Genomic DNA, 21,008 nt, shown 5'->3' on the forward strand with positions numbered 1-21,008 from the left:
ATTCCCATGATTTTAAGATCAAAGCAAATTAGAATACACAGATTATCTAGTATATTATCTACTGTATTATCTACTGGCTATTATATTTTCTTTCTTTCTTTCTTTCTTTCTTTCTTTCTTTCTTTCTTTCTTTTCTTTTCTTTTGAGAGAGAGAGAGAGAGTAAGTGTGCACACATGGGGGTGACAGGGGCAGAGAACGAGTTCCTAAGCAAGCTCCACATTCACCATGGAGCCCAACTCGGGGCTCAGTCTCAACCCTGAGATCATGACCTGAACTGAAATTAAGAGCTGGATGTTCAACTGACTGAGCCAACCAGTCACCCCAAAGGGGCTTTTAGATTTTTTTTTTTATTGGTGTTCAATTTACTAACATACAGAATAACCCCCAGTGCCCGTCACCCATTCACTCCCACCCCCCGCCCTCCTCCCCTTCCAACACCCCTAGTTCGTTTCCCAGAGTTAGCAGTCTTTACGTTCTGTCTCCCTTTCTGATATTTCCCACACATTTCTTCCCCCTTCCCTTATATTCCCTTACACTATTATTTATATTCCCCAAAGGAATGAGAACATATAATGTTTGTCCTTCTCCGACTGGCTTACTTCACTCAGCATAATACCCTCCAGTTCCATCCACGTTGAAGCAAATGGTGGGCTTTTAGATTTTGACTCAATACCTAAAACACAATTTTATTCTGTCCATTAGAAAAGCCCTATTCTACTTCAAGGGTAACTCTTGTAGTATTTTTTTAAAATCTAGAAAATATTCTGCTCTTTTGTTAAATTTTATCTTAATTTGGAGGTATGGTAACATTCTTGCAGTCTAGCCATGGCTGTCTATCTTGGCAGTAGATAAAATTCACTTTAAGAAAAAAAAATCCTCATGCCCTGGGCTCACCCTCCAGAGAATATGCCATTTTTTAAAATAGTGTTTGATTGTTGTTTAATATCATGATTTTTGAAGATTTGCAGGATTCTGTGTAGCATTTTTATATAGTTGAATGTACTTAGTGCCTTTCAATTTGCTTATATATTGTTATTCCTGACAGTATAAGTCAATTTCATATTTTTCAGTTTGACTGACTTAGTAGAAAATCACTCTGATGATTTTTCATGAGTGATTTTTACAAGAGTATAACAATAAACAATATTTATTTTCTATAGGCCCTGGATTTTCAGAGTCAAAAGTATCCTCAATGGTTGATGGTTCAACTCTATTTTTTACCTTTTAGGACATCGAAACTCAATCTTAGTTGATTCTTTGAGGAAAGGGAAGAGACAGCAAGGGTTCCCAAGCTTTAACCCCTAGTTCCAACTGACCACCTCCACTCTGGCCCATACAGGCGGATGTGGCCACAGCACAAAGGTACTTTAAACTTTACCTTTGCTTCATACCAAATCTTTACATGATGTCCTTACAGTGGAATTGAACTGATCTCATGTGGGTCTCAACAGTTCCTCTTGTCCTTCTAGAACCAGCCTAAGTATGAAATTTTTTTAATTTTTATTTATTTATTTATGATAGTCACAGAGAGAGAGAGAGAGGCAGAGACACAGGCAGAGGGAGAAGCAGGCTCCATGCACCAGGAGCCCGATGTGGGATTCGATCCCAGGTGTCCAGGATCGCGCCCTGGGCCAAAGGCAGGCGCCAAACCGCTGCGCCACCCAGGGATCCCCCTAAGTATGAAATTGATGTGGATTTTCCTACGAAGTACTTCACCTCTTGCTCCAACCTGATTTCTGAATAGTTCTACTTATAATCTATCTCCCTTTTGGAGAACCTAATTTTAAGTGCTTGAGAGGTCTATTTGATCATTGACCCCATAAACTTTTCCTCTTTGGGGTGGTGGAATAGAGGAGGCTGAAGGGGGCCTTGGGAGCTAGTGACAGCCTTGAGCTCCTTCCTGAAATAATGATTCTCAACCTTCACAATGACAAATACCACCCAGAAAGTTCGTGACCAATGGCCATTCCAGGATCCCATCCCTAAAGATCCCTATTTCGTGTCAGGGGCCCAACAATCTGGTGGCTTACTGAAAATACAAGCTGATGGTGATTATATTAATCTGCCTTGACTCACATACAGGATACCCCAGTGTGGGTCCCTTAGATAAGAGACCTTTCTTTTCTCCCAGTTCTACTGGCTGGAAATCCAAGATGAGGGTGTCAGCAGGGCAGTTTCTGGTGAGGCCTTTCTTCTTGGCTTGTAGATGGCTGCCTTCTCTCTGTGTCCTCACATGGCTTTGCTTTGGGTGGGAGCAAAGAGAGAAAAAGATCTCTATGGTCTTTTCTCCTTCTTAAAAAAAATCCAGTCCTATCAGATTAGCACCCCACCTTATGATGTCATTAAACTTTAATTACCTCTTCCAAGGCCCTATCCCCACATACAATTATGTTGGGCTTCACCATATGAATTTGGGGGTGAGGAGCGCACAACTCAGTCCTTATCAGTGACTTAGGAGGTACTGCGCCACTCCTGAAAAAATACTGGGTTAGAGTTTGTACTAAGTCACCAACTTCATTTGTCAAGTATTTGGTGTACAACACCATTATGGTCACTGATGTATTAAAGTATCTAAGTAGATTAAAATCTCTAAATGTCTACAAAAGAATGAAATGCAAAGTATATCTGGAAGGTAGGGCATTAGGGCACTCATTTTCATGAATTATAAATTCATGAAATGAATATAAATTTAGCTCACCTTTGGAAGAACTTTGTTGGTTTGTTTATTTGTTTGTTTTTTAAATAAAACCATGGAATGGGATTTATTGACACAGAAGAGAGAGAGAATCCCTGCTCTCTAACATTTTCTTGTCACAGAGTTCCCAGAGAAGCAGCCCAGAAAAAAGACACGAGTACCAACCCATCCTCATTTGGCCTGGATTGGGGGTTTTCAGGCCTCCCTGTGTCTGTCCTTCATGGGGGGAATGTCTAGCCCCACCTGAGCCTGAACCCCAGGGAGCCAGCTAGGAGGTGTGCTGAAAACACGTGGCCTCATAAACACATTTCAAAAACCGTCAAGAGAAATGTAAGCAAGTTAAGCAGTCTGAAGTTTGTTAAACTTGCTTGATCCATCTCAGTCTGGAGTAGCTTTTTCCCTCAGGGAAGCTTTTAGCTTTCTGCTTTTCTGCCACAGTAGGATTAGGGGAAAGTAGTTGGTTTTGTTTGCCTATCCCCCTCACCAATTCCCTCCTCCTGGTACTCCTGAGGGAAGAGATCACGTATCAGAGACATTTCTTCTTCAGAAAGACTGGGGTATGCACGTAAATCCTCATTGAAGCCTCTGTGTATTAAAATTTTTATCTCCAGGGTTCAGAAAGAAATAAACACTGGTATGAGGTGCAGGATGGGGTTTTTTTCCCCTTTCTAGGAAAAATGCTGATGATTAACTAATGCCTCTGGGTGTCTTCTTAAATGCTCTGTGTCAAAATGCACAAATGCTCTTCCAAGTTAGGGGGACTGTTTATTCCTTGTTTTTTCTTGCCAGTAAACCCAATCTTACGGTCTTCATTTATTTTGATGGGACTAGAATCTCCACTTCTAAGTCTTAACTTCTGCCCTATTATTTTTTTTCTAAAGTTACAACAAAAGTAATGTTCTAGGAGATGAGGATCTGATATGTTGATTTTGACATTTATAGCTGATCTTGGTTTGATCAGAAAAGTATCTACCAACAAATCCCCACTTCCATACTTGTATAAGGGTCTGTCCATGGTAGGGACCCCCACGTGTTGCCAGATGACTCAATGTGTCATTCTTCTGGGACTGTGGTTTTTTGTCTTACTGTCCCCGGGTTTTTATGTTATTTTTTTTTTTTAAGATTGTACTTATTTATCCACAAGAGACACAGAGAGAGACAGAGACACAGGCAGAGAGAGAAGCAGACTCCCTGTGGGGAGCCCGATGTGGGACTCGATCCCAGGACCCTGGGATCACAACCTGAGTCAAAGGCAGACGCTCAACCACTGAGCCACTCAGTCATCCCTGTCCTGGGGTTTTTAAATGTCAAAACTCCAATACCAGTTATTTGGGTATTTGGTTTGGCAGATTTACCAATTAAATTGTTTCTTCTGCTGTAATTCTTTCATTAAGACCCTGAACGAATTTTAAACTTTATCAATCTGTCGTAGGCTGCTCAAAGACGTGGGAGGATAGCAATTTTGATTAACAGATAGAGAGTGGAAAAACAAAAACAAAAGCTGATAAGGTTAAGTGGTAGAGACAATTCAAATTTCCTGACAAGCAGTGGACATTTTGCCCACCCTCCACTGTAAACATCCCTCACTCCTTTCACTAAATTTTCCCATGGTGGTTTTTGGTCTTATAGCACTCCCCACCCCCACCCCACCCCCAGTATTTCTAGAATAACAAACAGGTGATATTTTAAATTCTTTGTTTCATTTTTATATGACTTACAAACTGCAGAGAAAGAAATTGTTCTCACCAGATTATTTCCAGTCATCTGATCATCCTAGGACTCTTACCTAGTGTACTGTGTAGTGTCCAAATGTGTCCCTACATGTAACCCAGAGTCAAATGGCTCCAGGCTCCAGGGCCAGGCAGGTCATGGAAGGGAGTGAGGGGATGGGTATAATCCTGAAGAGGGTGGCAGGGATGGGGGGACAGACAGGGAAAGTGCATGGCCAGAGTAAAGGAAGCAAGTGCGGCTCCCCCGCCTACCCCCCATCACCATCATTGCTGCTAAGCACAAATGTTTGACCAGTGGTAACTAATGTTAATTGTCCCTTCATTTGGTACTTTCCTCCCCAAACAAACAAAAAAGTCTGGATTTTTTTTTTAACTTTTAAAAGATTTTATTTATTTATTCACGAGAGACAAAGAGACAGAGACCTAAGCAGAGGGAGAAGCAGGCTCCCCTGTCCCTGTGGGGAGCCTGATGCAGGATTTGATCCCAGGACCCCAGGATCACACTCTTAGCCGAAGGCAGGTGCTCAACCACTGAGCCACCCAGGTGCCCCAAAAGTCTGGACATTAATGGGAAGTATCCTGACGTTCAAAATTTGGTTCATCAGTTCAAAGGAATTTAAAGAAAGTCTTCAGGTGACACTATTCCTGCTCAGGCTCAGATCCTAACTTCGGAGGGAGCCTTCAGCCCACTGCAGGTCTCCCAGCCCTATGGGTATGGATTCAGTCACATTAAAAGACTGAACTTTGCCAGTTCTGTGTCCCTTCCCACTGGCACTGGGACAAGACCTCACTCCCTCCTTCTGCTCACCTGCTTGGCCACCCATCCCCGGTCCTAAAGCTGCTGGTGCTCACCTCTCTCTCTTTATGGGGAAAAGCCTCCCTTCCTCTTACATTTTCTTCCCTTCAGCAGAAGAATCTCACAGCTAAGTTACCTGTCCTCTCCCTTCCTCCCACTCTTTCTCTCTCCTCCTCTCTTCCCACTCTGTCCCCCTCTCTCCACCCAATTTCCATGGAGCCTCAACCAGGACACCTATTACAGTGAATTTGTTCTAATCACCATAATTGCATGTATGTAAAGTATATTAGCTCCTAGGGTAACTTAGAACTAGCCATAACTTTTCACTATCGGTGTATTATAAGAGCATAATCTTTGCAGTAGTACAGTTATATTGACTTTTATGTTACCACTGTTCCAGGAGTATATTTGGGCTGGTGCTTGATTGGAATACAAGCCTAAATTATATACTTCTAAGGTAAATTGAGCTATTTGATAATCTCCATCCTAACCTGGTTTCCAGAATGCAATCTTGCAGAAAGTGGAGATAATGTCAGTGAATAAGTAAAAAGCATAATTGTAAAAAAAAAAAAAAAAAAAAAACATAATCGTGATGCTAGACATTGGTCTACTATTAGATGATGATGTTAAAAATTTTTGTGGGGAATCTTTCTGTTGATAATAGTTGAGTTAAGGTAGACACCACATAAGGGATTATAGGTAATTTAAAGTAGCTTCCCTGCACAAATGCCTCATGCTCCTGGTTTTTGCATCAAGTCATGATTATCTGACTGCACTAGTCAGACCACATTTAAGATCCTCAACTTATATAAGAGCCTCAAGAGAGGAGGTCTAAGGAGTTAAGAAGTGGGTCATCATGTCAACATATCACTGCTAACTGTGGAATTTTAGGTTTATAGATTTTAAAAGCATTCTGAAATGTCCTAGACTCCTGAGTTCTCATTTTACTAGTCCAGAAGAAATTTGGAACCTAGAAAGGTTAGTGACTTGCCCAAGATGACACAATTATCAGTAGAGCTAAGATTCCACACATCTCAACTCTGTATCTTGTGTCCTTTCCACATATCATTTCGTGAGCAGTAAATGATGGTTTAGATTGAACAAAGTAACTTCTGTTTGGGGAATGGCTTTCATTATTACATCACTAGGAAGATAACTAGTGGTCATTATAAAAATCTAACTCCCCAGTACTCTAAAGCAGCTTCATTCATTGGAGTCTGCCATTTTGTTCTATCCTAATATATGTAGACTCTTAAGTAGATGTCATGCTTGGAGCCATACTAGTAGTGGGAAGTTGTCTCTGGCCTTGGATCTCCTAGGAAAGGGGACCAACAGGTCATGGGAAGTACTCAAGACTCAAATGCATATGGTCAATCCTCAAGTCCCCTGGAACTAGTAAGACAAACTTAGTGGGGTGACCCACTCCCCCAGTCTGTTATTTTGTGACCCTTCTTATTTTAGGGCTCCTCTGATGTTCATTTGAATCTGATTATACTTTGATGAAAATTCTGGGTGAGGAAATTTACATTGTGATACACTGTAACCATACCTTATTTGCCCCCCCCCCCCCCCCCGCCCCCTTTGCTGTCCAAGTGATTGTGCAAGAACAGAGTCCTGGCTATTGTCTAAGCAGCTCTGCCTAGTATCTGGAGGGGGCAGAAGAAAACCCAAGAAGAGAGTGGCTGATACATTCAGAATGGAGGAGGCATCACCCCAGAGTAGAGAAAGAAACTAGAAGATACTTTAATATGGAGTCATTGTTACACTAAACATAGTTATTTAATGCAACAGTTTATTTGCAAACAAGATTATCCAGGGGAAAAATCTAGGCTCAGTGGTCACTGCTGGTGAAATGCCAGGTATACTAGCAGTCTGCACTTAGAGGACCTAAAACCATGTGGACAGTCTCTTCTCTCTTTTGGCTTCCCCAGGTTAGCATCTTCTCAGCCTTCAGATGCCAGCTAGTTCACACATCCCTTCCACAGAAGCTTCCCTACCATCCCAAACCAGGCCTGGTGCCTCCTTTACATGTTTCCATGCCAGGCCATGCCTTCCTTGCATAGTATACATCTCACATAGAATTCATCACTTCTTTGTGTGATGGTCTAGTGTCTGTTTTCCTGACCACACTCTGTGCCTTTTGGGGACAGGGTGTTGCTGCACCTAAAAGTATGACTTAAGAGGAGCAAGGAGAACATTTACTTTCCAGAGGAATGGTATCTTTACAACATTTTTAATAGTAGCAAATTGGCATAAAGATTAAAATTCTGAAAATAGTTTGGTGGAAGCCATAGGAAAGCAAGATCTTGAGACACACAGAGAAAGTGGTCACAGGGGATTGCCATTTTTAAGCACACTCCCCACGGCACAAGAGGCAACTGCCCACTCCCACCCCACTGAACCCTGCCTCCAGGAATCACTTAGGGTAGACAATAAATATTGGAATGAAGAGGCAAATATGTATGGGAGACCTGATGGCCTCTCAAATAATTAATGAACTTAAATGGAGGTGAAGTGTGATTTGTCTTATGTTTTCCTGAAGTGGTCCTTGAAGAAATTCAGCTAAATGTGGGAAAACACTCTAAAGATTAGGGCTGCCCAAAGTGTGATGGACTAACTGAGCAGGGATCAAACAGCTGGTAACTAACAGGACGCAAGCAGAGACCGGCGTATCTGGTGAACTGTTTGGTGGTAATTTGGACATCAGATAAGGGATTAGATTAGAAAAACTCAAAGTATCTTTCCAATACTGATACACTGCTGTCCTAGGATTAAAATCCATATATCTCCCACTCAAAAACAAACTCCATAATGGCAGGAATTTTTTAAAAATATTTATTTATTCATGAGAGACAGAGAGAGTTAGAGACATAGGCAGAGGGAGAAGCAGACTCCCTGTTGGAAGACCGATGTGGGACACTATCCCAGGACCCTGGGATCACGCCCTGAATCAAAGGCAGATGCTCAACCACTGAGCCACCCAAGTGCCCCAAAGGTAGGATTTATTAATTGTTCATTGGTATATCTTTTGTGCTTAAGAGTGCCTCGCACATAATAGCTACTCAATAAATATTTTTGAGGAAATGAATTATATCAATAGATACCAAATTCAAAAACATGTTTCTGGCCTAGAATATGTTCTAATTAAGTATCTCTTTCATTGACATGAATCAAGCAGGGCTAAAGGGCTAAAATTTGGCAGTATGCCCCCAGGAAAAAGCTCTGGTCAGCATTCTGACTAAGCTTGTGAAGTGAAACTGCTATCAGCTTTTCAGACCAGAGACTCTGAAGTCTGTATATCAGCCAGGTACCTAAAAACGAAACTGAATTAGCTCAACTGGCTCAAATGGAGAATTTAATGAAGGGGTTACTTCATTAGAGGTGGTGTGGCTAAGGGAGCCAGCAAGGAGTGTGACCCACCCAAAGACTGCAGCAAGAGCAGGCAGCCCAAACCACTGTTCTTGGGGATGACCCACAGGGACCCCCAATGGACAAGGAGACCCAATGAGAACTGGAACCATGGAGGTGGGGCTGCTTCTGATGCAGCCACTGATAAACACCAGGCCCCTAATCAACCAGGGAGTAGGAAGAAATGTCCCCTTTCCCTCTCCTACCTCATAATATTGGGGCTTCCCAATAGCCAAACCCAGTAGAAAGCCCACCAGCAGGCTTGGGCAGAGCAAGGCAGAAAAAGATGGGGGGAGGGCGTCACCACAAGGGACGAACTATCACAGAAATTAATTCTTCTTCTTTTTTAAAAATTATATTTATTTATTTGAGAGCAAGAGTGCACAAGTGAGGGGAGGGGCAGAAGGGGAGCCCAATGCAGGGCTCGATCCCAGGACCCCAGGATCATGACCTGAGCCAAAGGCAGACACTTAACCAACTGAGCCACCCAGGTGCCTCCTCTACTTTGATTACACAAATACTACATATTCATGAAAGAGATTGTAGAGACTAGATCACAGTGCATAATGAGAGGGGGGTCTCTCCCATAATCGCACCTCTCAACTGCTGGTATATTTTGTTTTTTTCCCCTTCTTTTTCTTTCATGTACTTGTATAGGATTTGAAAATTTCTATTTGAATAAACCAAAGTAAACTGGGTTACACTTGTTTCTTGGCCTAATTAAGATTAAACCTGTAGCCTAACAGAGAGCTCTGTTTCCCTTCCTTTGTTCTCCTAACATAAACAAGTTACTTCATGTATCTCTGTGGGAACTGGGAAGTAGGCAAGTGTTTAGACTCACAAAAACTTCCAGCAAATTTGGCTCTCAGCTTGGTTACCAAGTAATTAAATATAAGATGAAAGATGAGTCTAATGGAGCTCCCTCTCCAAGACTGGAAGGGAAATTTAGAGAAGGCAGCTTGATTTCACTGTCAACATAAAGTTACTATCCACTTTTAATATGACTTGAAGGGCAGCTTGAAAATAGGAGGAAAGACAGTTTAGGAAAATAGAGCCGATCCGTATGTATATGGTTCTTGTTACATCTGACTCATAACACTGGTCACACTTGTCACTAACTCTGATGTTTGTCCAGTCTCTCTAGACAGGAACGTCTAGAAGGCAGAGCCAGGGTCCATTCATTGAGCCCAGCACAGAACCAGCACTGGGTCCCCAGTTAGGGGGGTGAGTGCTTCGATATGAAGGGAGAAAAAATGTAAAGGGAGAGGAAGGGTCAACGTGTGTGTGCCAAAGCTCTAAAAAGCAAAGAACTGATAAGTGTTTGAGACCATCGTAGTCATATACATCTCACTCGGCAGCTCTCTTTGCCTTCTTTAGTTTAAAAAGGAAAATCCTGGAAAGTAATAAATCATCTCAACTCCTTTAGAGAAAAGTAAGTTCTGCTTTCCTGGAGTGGGATCTATCCTTGGCCTTCTATAAGTGTCCACATGAATGGGATTGACCTCGTGACTTGACGCAGGAGGCCCCGTGAATAACCCAACAGACCCCTCTTCAGTTCCAAGAATTAGGTAGCGTCCCCTGTAATAAATCAATTTGCTTTCAGAGGTTAAGCTGTCAGCCACTACGATATTGAAGGTAGCCTTGGGATTGGGGGAAGGAGATGGATGATGGTGATTCCAAAGGATGGCAGTAACCATGGGGAAGACTGAGAATCAGTTCAGAACAGATTCATTCTGCTCCATGCAGCTTGGGGCACCCCACAAGCCTAGTCCTCACCTCTGCTGCTTTTGATAATCAACTCTCTGAACCCACCTTGCATCCCCGAGTCTACAAGATAGGGGTGCAGCTGGTGATGTCGACCTGGCCACGTCCTTCCCTATCACTCTATCACCGTGGAGTTGTGGGGGAAGGCTGGCCATGAGGCTTTGTCTCTCTCCTCTGCCAGCATGGGAAATGGTTTTGCAAGCTCACATAAAGGTTATGAGCCTCCATGGTTGTTACTCTGAAACAAGAATCAATTCTTAATTTAATTATTATTTTGGAAAATTGTACTGCAGATTATCAATAAAGTATCCAAGCCCTTTCTAAAATTCAAGTAGATTTTTTTAAAGAGTGTTTTCAGAAGTATAGAGCATGTTGAATGCCTTTCGTTATGAATGGATTAGATGTGTGTTATCTCCTGGAGAAAAATGTGTCTGGAAACATACTGCATTCTTAGAGGGATAATTAGTTCATTGTGCTTAGCACAGCGAGTCCTCCCATGGTGTCCTTAAAGATGGGACTGATCTAGGATGGAAAGCAAGAGACTATTTGTAACATATTGCTTGCTCGATATCTAAAAATTGTTCAGTTCAGAAATAGCTAAGACTTGATTTCATCCTCTCTGGACAATAAAGACCAAAATATCCTGATAAAAGCACAGAGTGAAAAACAGAGCTAATGATTGTGATACAGTCAGAGGAATGAGGCCATGGAGGAACTCCTGAAACAGCAGAATTTTCAAGTCCAAGAATATTTGCCATTCGAGGGGGTCTCAGCTCGCGTTCGTGGCGAACTGACATATGATCAAGAAGTTAAAGCATGACTTGATTGTAAGGTAAGGGTTGGCGGTCAGAAAGTGTTGTGAATAATGGGCTTTGTGTGTTTGTTTTCTAAAATTCTTATGACCATGACTCTTTACTGACATTTTAGTGCAGTAGGGGGTGAGGAATTATGTTTTCAGTTGGATGATTTGAGTGCTGGAAACCATTTATTATTTATAGTTTGGTTTCTATTCTTAGATTCAATGCTTCAAGACTAACCAAAAAATACTATTTTCATTTAATTTCTCCTGTACATGAGTGCTTTCGTCTGCCTTAGATCCGTATCTTCTGTTGAGAGTAAACACTTTTTAAATTTGCAAAGACAAACTCACTTACCATTCAGATTATTTCACCTTGAGAGTCATCTTTAAAAAAACAGATTAGCTTTTTTGTTTAACAAAATATATAGCTTGGTTTGTATAACAATAGCAAGACAGAATTTATGGTTAGGTTCATTTTCTGGGTTTAGAGTAGGCTGTCTAGAAGAGTGTATATAGATTTTTAATGAACATTGGTGATGCAGAAGGGTGTTAGCACATTACATCTCACTATCAGGAGGAAAGTCAATATGTCCTTCTAAGGGACATCCGTGGGGCGGTGTGGCACCTCTTGGCAAGCGACTGGCTTCAACGTTTGTCATATTTTGTGGTATGCACTTAGAAAAAGATAATCTTGTGCCTTTTTCTTTGAAAGGAAAGAGTTCTAATAGACTAAAAATATTAAGACTAATAGACTAAAACTATTAAGACTGCTTCGTCAATGACCTGTGCTTTAGAAAACAGTTGGCTTTACCATTCGTTTTGGGAAATGTGTTGAAATGGCAATATCTCAAATTACAAGATAACCAGGCCCCCGCTCCAGCATTTCAATTACTACACTCCGGGTGTAAAATGTGAGTTGTGTTTTGAAGTGCCCCTTGTAGGTTTCAGGCCCTTTGTATCTGAAAATATGAGATTATTTTCTAAATCTGCTTTATCCAGTATTGATTACATAAAGCAAAATCTTGCCCTGAATTCAAAAAACAGTATGTGTGCCTTTGTCCTTCTTCCTTTCTCCAGGACATTCTTTTACCCTTTGTTGCCCAGCTTCTTGGTGCTGTTGCCTGGCTGCAAAGTCAGCAGAGGATGTCCATTAGGTCGGATCTTAGGAAGCCCCTAGAACTATGTGCTCTCTGTGCTTCCCCCAGTCAGCCTCCCCAGCCCTCCCAGAGGATCCCATCCTGGCCTCCTTCCTAAAAGGCCTGTAGCATTCCTTGGAAGGATGTGGACGCACAGGCTAACTCACACTACTGTGGCAATGACTGCGTAACCCTTCCCAGGGGAGATGAGAGTAGTAACTGGCGACTTTTACCTTCAACCAGAAAGAGCTGGTTTCTCAGAGTGAAGTGCTGGCCCTCCGGCAAATTGCTGGGAAAGGATGTTTTTAAATAGTGGGGCTTTCTGGTCCTCCTCCAATTAGGCCAGAGGGCTGGACTGCACTTGGCTTGCCAGCCAGTTGGTGCCTGCTGGCTGTAGACATGTCCTGTGGGTGCTGCTGTTTCACCCCTGGGGCCCCACCCCTGGTGGTGGTGGGGGGACTGGGAATCTTTCCTATACTGCCTGATTGTGTAAGTAGTGCTGCAAGTAAATTGACAAGAGCTGCTTTCCAATAAGAGTATCTTTTCACCGAATAAGGCACAAATGTGCAGTTTATCTACAGCCAATCTCACTATCATTTACAACAAGATTTTGCAGAGCAAAACAGTCTTTTCACCTGCTGTCAATAGTGGCAAATAAATTATACAGGAAGCAACAGCAAGGATGCTGATGTTGATGCCTTTTGCATCTCTTGGGATTTATTTGGCTCCAAAAGTCCAGCAGGGCACCTGCAAGAATTGGGGTGATTGATGTGTGGGATTAGAGATGGGGAAGACTGGAAAGCCAACCCATTGCAGAAAAAGGTAGAACAAAGAGAGGCCTTAAGAAAACACCAAGGTTGGGATCCCTGGGTGGCTCAGTGGTTTAGTGCCTGCCTTTCACCCAGGGCATGATCCCAGAGTCCCAGGATCGAGTCCCACATCAGGCTCCCTGCATGGAGCCTGCTTCTCCCACTGCCTGTGTCTCTGCCTCTCTCTCATGAATAAATAAATAAAATCTTTAAAAAAAAAAAAAAAAAAAGGAACACCAAGGTACAGAAGGCTCCTGGGCTCTCAGGTGTGAAAGAACCTTGAATGTTGCTCAAGAAATGTTCCTTTCCCTTCCCTTTTCTCTTCCTCTCTGCCCTTAGATCTTTGTATTGTCCCTCTGGGGGCCCTATGCTCTGTTCATTTGTTAGTTCATTTAGCAGGTACATGGTACTTGGATAAATATAAAGGCAAAAAGAGTGTGTGTGTTCCCTGCTCTGAAAAAGCTAGATTTTTTTTTTAAGTTAGATTTTTAAAAGACTAACTTCAAAATCCTATGAACCATCCATGTTTGCAGGTGTGATGGAGAATGATTCCAGCTACTTCTGAGTAACTGGAAAGGTGTTTCCTTACTTAAGTTGATGATTTTACTAAAACAGGAAACAGGGGTGAACTGACAAATGACCGACCCATGGGACCAAATACCCGGTGCTGTGGCTACAGAGCTGCCCTTCAAGTCAGGTCACTTGTCCAATGTAGACGTTTACAGACCACCCAGCCTCCTCACTGGATATAGCCTTGCTGTTTTGTTCACTTCTAATGTACACAACATCTCTCAGAAATGGCTTTTACAAAATGTGTCTTGGCAAAAAAAAAAAAAAAAAAAATCCAAGTGCAATAATACTTTAGTGGAAAATAAAACTGGTTACCTGTGATCTGAAGACATGAACACAAAACAGAGGAGTCAAGAGAAAACCAGGAGCCTCTGTATATCCTACCTCATCTAAGAATTTAGATCTTTGTATCTTCCACATGGAAATCAAATCTACAGTATAGGAAGGTTTTCCTGCTCCCCAAGCTACAATCCAGGCGGGAAACAAGTCGATTAAACAATAATTACATAAGAGACTGTGTGATACTATGGTATGAAGAGCCATCGAACAAATAGAAGGTGCAGGGGGCTGGAGTTGCTGTGGGAGGTTTGGTGGAGCTTATGAGATTTGAGCTGACTCTTAGCTAAGCAAAAACAGAGGTCTTGGACACGAGTCTAGGGGATGTCATTTGAGGGGCAAGAGATAATAGTGTGGAGGTCACTGTGTGGGATTAAGAAAGTCCCCACAGCCCAGGGAAGACCTTCCTCACAAACTACCTTTTCAGCATCTGTGATTTAGCGATTTCCATCATACAGGTGAATTTTGTGAGAGGGAAACCACTCCAAACGTTGACTTCTGAACTGACTGATCAGTTTCCATCAAAATAGTTTACTTAAGTGGCCCTGCATATGTTCAGCCTTATTCAAGAGGAAATAGGCATTACTGCACATTATCCTATTATGTTGTTAGTTTAAAATCACTTAATAGGTATGATAGAAATAGCTATATTAAAGATGATCAGCTAATGCTATTTTCCATAACCACAAACAAATGCTTTAAATGAAACTTCTATTTAAAGGATTTTGATCCTTTGAAAGAGTTTAGGTTTCCGTGTCTATACATGGGCATAATCCATAATTTGAGTTTTAACTCCATGGTGCAGTCGTATCAGTTTTCAGTTACATTTTGTGCTTTTAAAGACCCTTCATCCAAAGAACTCAGTAACTTTTTCAACTATGAACATTTTGAGTCTTTCTATAAAAATACCTATGGTGTTCTGAGAAGGACAGGTGGCCTCAGGGAAATAGCAATTCAAAATAATATGAAGGTCTCTTATACTAAAGTGTTGGAGCTCGATCATTCCATCTTTACTACCTTGTATTTATGAATTATAAGATTACAGAACTTGATTGCTTTTCTAAGAAATGCCTTTTCTTCAGATGTATTTTTAAACGCTGTTTTTTTTTAAAAAAATCAAGCTTAAATATATTCATGTTTCACTTTGCCTACTTAAAACTGTATTGCCTACTTAAAACTGTATTAAATGCCTTGTTAAAGGAAACAAAGTGTCTGAACTTCCTCCAACCTTATTATTCACTGCCTCCCTCCAACTTCACTTTAAAACTTACTGTGAAAGATGTGTCCACTTATTTTGAAACACACTTCTAATTCAGGAAGTGAACTTGAAAATATCAGTGCTCCAGAGATCGTGATCCTTATGTGGAATATTTTTTTTTTTTTTTTTTTTTTTTAATGAGAACGGTGGCCGGAGCCAGGAAGGTAAAGCCCAAGCCGCTTTAGGCGAGTGTGGGTTGCATTTGATGTGCACAAAAGAATGGCAGTCGTAGGGTGTTGCTCAGCGAAGTGTGCATTTTCCAGTTACCCACAGTGGTGTCTATTGTCCTGTTTCTCAATTGAATGATGTCATGTTTCATTTAAGGCTCTTGGTGATGCTGAAGTCTGTGGTCTGCCCACTAGGGGGGAAAAGGCAGCGAGAAAGTTGCAAATCAGGTTTTTGTAAAGCCTTTGTGTGTTGGGTCTTGAGAGATAAAAGCTGACTCATGCAATATTTCTGCGGGAGGAGCTGCGCGGGCTAGTCGAGGCTTCTTGCTTTACCTGCCTGAGCTCCCGGTGAGGTCACTGCATCAGCTGGAGGCGGCCGCTGAGGCTTAGCCTGGGGAGAGCACAGGTAGGTGCCCACGGGAATGTGCCCAAGAACCGCTGCCTGCACCGGGCCAGGCTTGTGCCCCTCCGGGGGCAGCTGAGACGGTCCACCGTGGTAAGAAACTGTCCCGGGGGGGTTCTTCCCCACACGGTGCAGGGACAGCAGCTCCGGGGATACATGACAGCTCTTCTATTATAAATGCCATGCATGGAAACAAGTTATCCAACAATGGAACTAGTCTAGAAGGTGATTTTTTTTTCCTCCATATGAACTGCAGGGTCTAAAGTGGTTTTTGCCCTGTTTGGGTTTGATTTTGATCTTTCCTTAAAGTTTGGTTGCAATATCTAGAGAGCTGATGTTTGTGATCCTGGGGGAGAAAAATGAAAATTCCAGGTTGTCCTGCATCGAATGCCCAGTATTTTAATGCGCTTTCTTCCTGAGGTTCACTGCAGGCTGAGCAGGGGGGAACAATAAACGTTTGCACATTTTGTGCTTAGCAACTATAGTGGTGAAATTTAGTCTGAGGGAACCGAAGTTGACTAAGTAAATGCAATTTCCATTTTGAGTATTTATTGGTAAGAAATCCTTCTGTTAGGAGGAATAACTGGGCTGAAGGAGGCATGCATTGTAGTCAACACTGTTGCACACTGAAACCTGATTTTATTTTGTTTTATTATTTTAATTTAGTGAGAGTCATATGTTAGAAAGAAGATATATGGCATTCTTTTCCATTAGTCATATTGAACATAAAGACCAATTATTTTCAATTTAACCTTATGTTAAAGGTATTTAAATATGTGATACAAGCTGAAGTTGTGGTTTTAATTTCTTAAAGTAACTTTTTTCAAATTACAAAAGCAATATACATGTGGAGGAAAGTGATGTTTACAGATAAATATCAAAGGTAAAAAGATCACCCATTCTCCTACTTGGTAAATCCAGTGCTGATATTTTATTATATACCCTTTCACTCTTTTTCTGTGGTAGCTAAAAAATCAGCGGCGTTTTAAATTCCAAATTGGGATCATATTGTACTTATGTTTTATAAGCCGTGCCTTTTACCAAACTGTATATTGTGACCATTTTCTATGCCCTTAAGAATTTGAGAGGACATGACATTTAATAGTTTTATATTGTTCCTTCAAGATGGATGTATTTATTCAGATCTCTATTGTTGACACTTTGAATTCTCTTCCTCTTTTTCTCTAAGAAAATATTTAGTGTACTTTGTGGATGGATTTATTTACTCAGAGTGCTATTTTAGTCAACTGAATTTCTCCTCTTCTTCTTCCTCCTCCCCACCCCTCACCCCAGAAAATGTTATGTGGCCTAATGCCTCCCTTTCAACTGCACAGAGATGTTTTGGGAACTGAGTGTATTCAGTACAGACAGAGCCTCAATATATAGCTATCCTTGTTTAGTTACTGCCCTGAAACTAGTATTTCCACACTAACAGGAAGGTGCTACTCAAAGTGAACCTGATTTTTCATCTAAATGTTTAGATTTTTCATCGAAATTAAAAATAGAGATTTTTAATAGCCTTTGGCAGAATCAGGGACATACATTCTATCATCCAAGACCTGGCAACAGTGGGATGTAAAAGAAAATTGCTATTTTGCAGTTACTGCTTATGCTCTGATTCCAGCTGGAGATACTCTTGCTGTTTATCTTGGGGCTGGAGTCACATCCCAAAGGTTCGATGGGACCTGGGAAATCATGTAGTCCGGCCACCTCACACGTGAGGAAATCTGAAACCCAAAGACCATAGTACAAACCTGGATGGTACAGAGCCAGGGCAGAAATGCAAACCCTCCAACCAAAAGAGAGAGTGTTATGTCATAACCTAATTTCTGGCCCGTCCATTTGAGCTCTTTCTATAATCACGGTTGGGTACATATTCATTCCTTCACACATACACACACACACACACACTGTGTAGGCCCTACTGGCACCTTGGTACCATGTGCTTTATGCAAGGAGCTTATGTTTCAGTGCATTTCCTGATCTCCAGGCGCTTTTTCTGCCCTACTGTTTTATGCATTTGTATCCAAGTGCAAAGAATGGTGGACTAGAATTCAGAAACCATAGTCTCTGAGTCACAGTTCAACTTTGAGCACTCTGTTTATTTTTCTCCCCTATAAAACTTTAAGAAGTAATGACACATGTGAATGAATTTTGAGGCTTCAGTTTGTTTTGATTTGGGGAGGTTTTTTAGGGTAATTTTGATGCAGAGTTAGAGCAGTAGCATATTATGGTAAAGCTAATCTGTTATAATAGAGACTGTTCAGGTTATCTCTTGCTACATAACAAATCATTCCAAAGCCTAGTGGTTTGGAACAACAACAATCATTTATAATCTCTCCAGGTTTTGTGAGTCAGGAGTTCAGAAGAGGTTCTGCTCTGTGGTTCTGAACCAGGGACTCATGAAATTGCAGTCAGACATGACAATGCTGAGGTCACTTCAGAGGCTTCTCACTCACACAGCTGGTACCTTGGCTGGAAACACTAAAACAGAAGGCCCTGGAACTGCTATGGTTCCTCGAGCGTCTCTCTACATGTCAGTGTGGTCTCACTACATGGCTTCTCCAGCATATCAGCTTCAGGGTAACCAGACTTTTCTATGTGGTAGCTCAGGGCATGTCCACACCCAGTTTTAATGCAAGTCTTCTGTCTTCATGGTCTACCATATTCTGGGGCACTGGTGTCATGTTCATGGTTCAGGCAAGGTCCCGGACACATCTGAGTTCTGTGGGAAGGGAAAAATTGTGGAGGAATGATGATGAATGCTTGAGAAACGGACCCCCAAAGGAGCACTTATCACTTCCAGTAGCGAGGAGAACTTGACTGCCATGTTGTTATGTGTGATGGGAAGGCCAGGAAGTGTCCTCAGCTGAAACTCTATTCCCTGAAGCTGACCATAAAGGTAAAAACAGTTGCATTTGTGTAAAAAACCCTAAAGGAATTCCCTTTTAACCAAACTAGTGTGGTGACCCCTTGAATATAGAAATTCTGGAGTTCACCACTAAGCTGAGGCACTTTACTTATTAGCTGCATTAGCTATCAACTACAGTAGCCACTTTATCTCTTAATTTCCGTACACCGACCTGGGAATCCATTAGGAAATACCCTGAATATTTAGTATCAGACTTTACAGCTTAAAAGATTCTTTGTTTTTGTTTTCTCATTTTTTCTCAGGTTTTCTCACCTCTTATTTGAACAAGAGCGTCTTCACAAACTATCTTTTCTCCTATCCTCTTTCTTTTTTTTTTTTTTTTTAAGATTTCATTTATTTACTCATGAGAGACACGCAGAGGGAGAGGCAGAGACAGGCAGAGGGAGAAACAGTCTCCATGCAAGGAGCCCAATGTGGGACCTGATCCTGGGACCCCAGGATCACGCCCTGAACCGAAGGCAGGCACCAAACTGCTGAGCCACCCAGGGATCCCCTCCTGTCCCCATTCTTGATCTTCTTGTACAAAATACTTAGCTGACTCTTCTATGGTAACATGATTTTTTGAACTATTTACTTTGGAAAATTTTTTATCCACCGAAAAGTTTCCAAGATAGTCCAGAGTTGCTTTACATCGTCCATCTAGCTTTCCCTAATGTTAGCATCTTGCATAACTAAGAAATTAACGTGGTAGTATGATTTTTTAAAATTTCTGTATTACCAAAGGACTTCAAATAAGTATGAAAATCATGTTACCTGTAATAAATACTCTGAGCGTTAAGGAACATGTGGAATTGCAGTCCTGGCCCTGCCATTAATGCAAGAATCAACACTGGTATTTTAGAAAACCAAGGGGTAGAGAGTCATGTTGCTATCTGGTGGTTTTTATCTACTCTCAGAGTGTATGAGGAAGGAGGATTCTCCTCAAACACCAAGTGCTGTCTTTGAAATATAGAAATGCGCATTTCTTATAACTTCAACTCTAAAAAGTTTTTTTCATTTGTTTTACTTGTATTCAACATTGAGGCTCTACCTAAGCCTGGCTCTGTATTAAATGACTTTGCTGGCTGATAAAAGAACTTCTTGCTTATACTTTAGTGTCTCTGTTGGTTTCCCCTTTGTGATAAATTCACAGGCAGTATAATAAGGAACTACAGGATTTTAGTTATTCATTGGTCTCGAGCATAACACATTCTCTTGATTTCCATGACCGCCCTGCCAAGGAACTCAGACTAGCTATTTGAAGTCTAGAATAGCAATGAGCAGAACTTGGAAATCCTGATCACGCATCCGCCCCCACAGTGCATAGAGTTCTTGCCTTGCTGTGTGAAGCTGCCCTTGGGAGTTGTGGCAGGGAGTGGTCGGCTGTGGACCCCTCCGTCCCCCCCTTCAACATGTAAACATGGTCACAGGAAGCCTGGGCTTTACTTGCCATGGAAAGTTCTGCCTCAACCCTAAATCAGCCTGAGACAAGTTAGAGCCAAGAAGTGCTGCTTCTGATTCTGGCGGTGACATTCCAAAGGAGAGCAATTAAAATGATGGAAGTTTGAAGAGCAAATGAAGAAAAGCCAAGGAATTAAAGCTCTCTCACCTAGAAACGATGAGAGAGACATGTCATGAAGTAAAATGTGTGAAAGCATACTACATGGAGTGCTATACCACTGTTTTCTTGTTCTTGAGGATGGCGCAAGAAGGAATATTTTATGCTGATGGCTTTGAGGCTGACAGTATTTCTGGCTGTAAGAATCATTAAGACTCTGAGATCCTCGACTTGTGCTTCCAGCACCACCACCTCCAGGTTTACCAAGGATCAGATGGACCAAGACCCTCTAGGCAGGCAGAACCAGCTTATTTTCAGATATTCACGGTCAGAAGACCCACTGACATGGGCCATCAGCGATGTTGGGCAAGTGTTCAGGAGTTGCTATGGAGTAGCCCAGTGTTTGGGTTTTGGTAAAAAGGAAGAGTGGCTATAAGAAGAAAAGCAAAGCATTGCATTAGCCAAATATTAATACAACCTGTCAGCATCCTTCACTCAAGGTGGAAGAAGAGGCTTTCTTGCTCTACAATTTTCTATCTGGGTGTTTCTGTTTACCATGGAAATGATTTTCCCAATATCTAGTATACAGTGACAGTCTTGCACTTCTGTTTTTACTAACTCATAACAATATGGCGTGTTAATGAATGGAAAGGAAGAGAAGACAACA

General features: G+C 41.7%; 1 protein-coding gene across 5 annotated transcripts in view; it reads left to right on the forward strand.

Annotated features, from left to right (window-relative positions):
• PLEKHG1 (pleckstrin homology and RhoGEF domain containing G1) overlaps positions 1 to 21,008 on the forward strand; it is a 224,808-nt gene that overhangs the window by 106,895 nt on the left and 96,905 nt on the right. Inside the window, exon 1 of one of the 5 annotated variants that reach the window (XM_077896697.1) lies at positions 11,050 to 11,226. The exons of 3 other annotated variants lie outside the window; for them this stretch is intronic. The gene's annotated coding sequence lies outside the window, so the exon portion shown is untranslated. Of the gene's footprint in view, positions 1 to 11,049; positions 11,227 to 15,729; positions 15,876 to 21,008 lie in introns of those variants that run through there. One more of the 5 variants, XM_077896702.1, reaches the window with a different exon arrangement.

This window comes from Canis aureus, chromosome 1, assembly GCF_053574225.1.
Source record: "Canis aureus isolate CA01 chromosome 1, VMU_Caureus_v.1.0, whole genome shotgun sequence".
Taxonomy (NCBI): domain Eukaryota; kingdom Metazoa; phylum Chordata; class Mammalia; order Carnivora; family Canidae; genus Canis; species Canis aureus.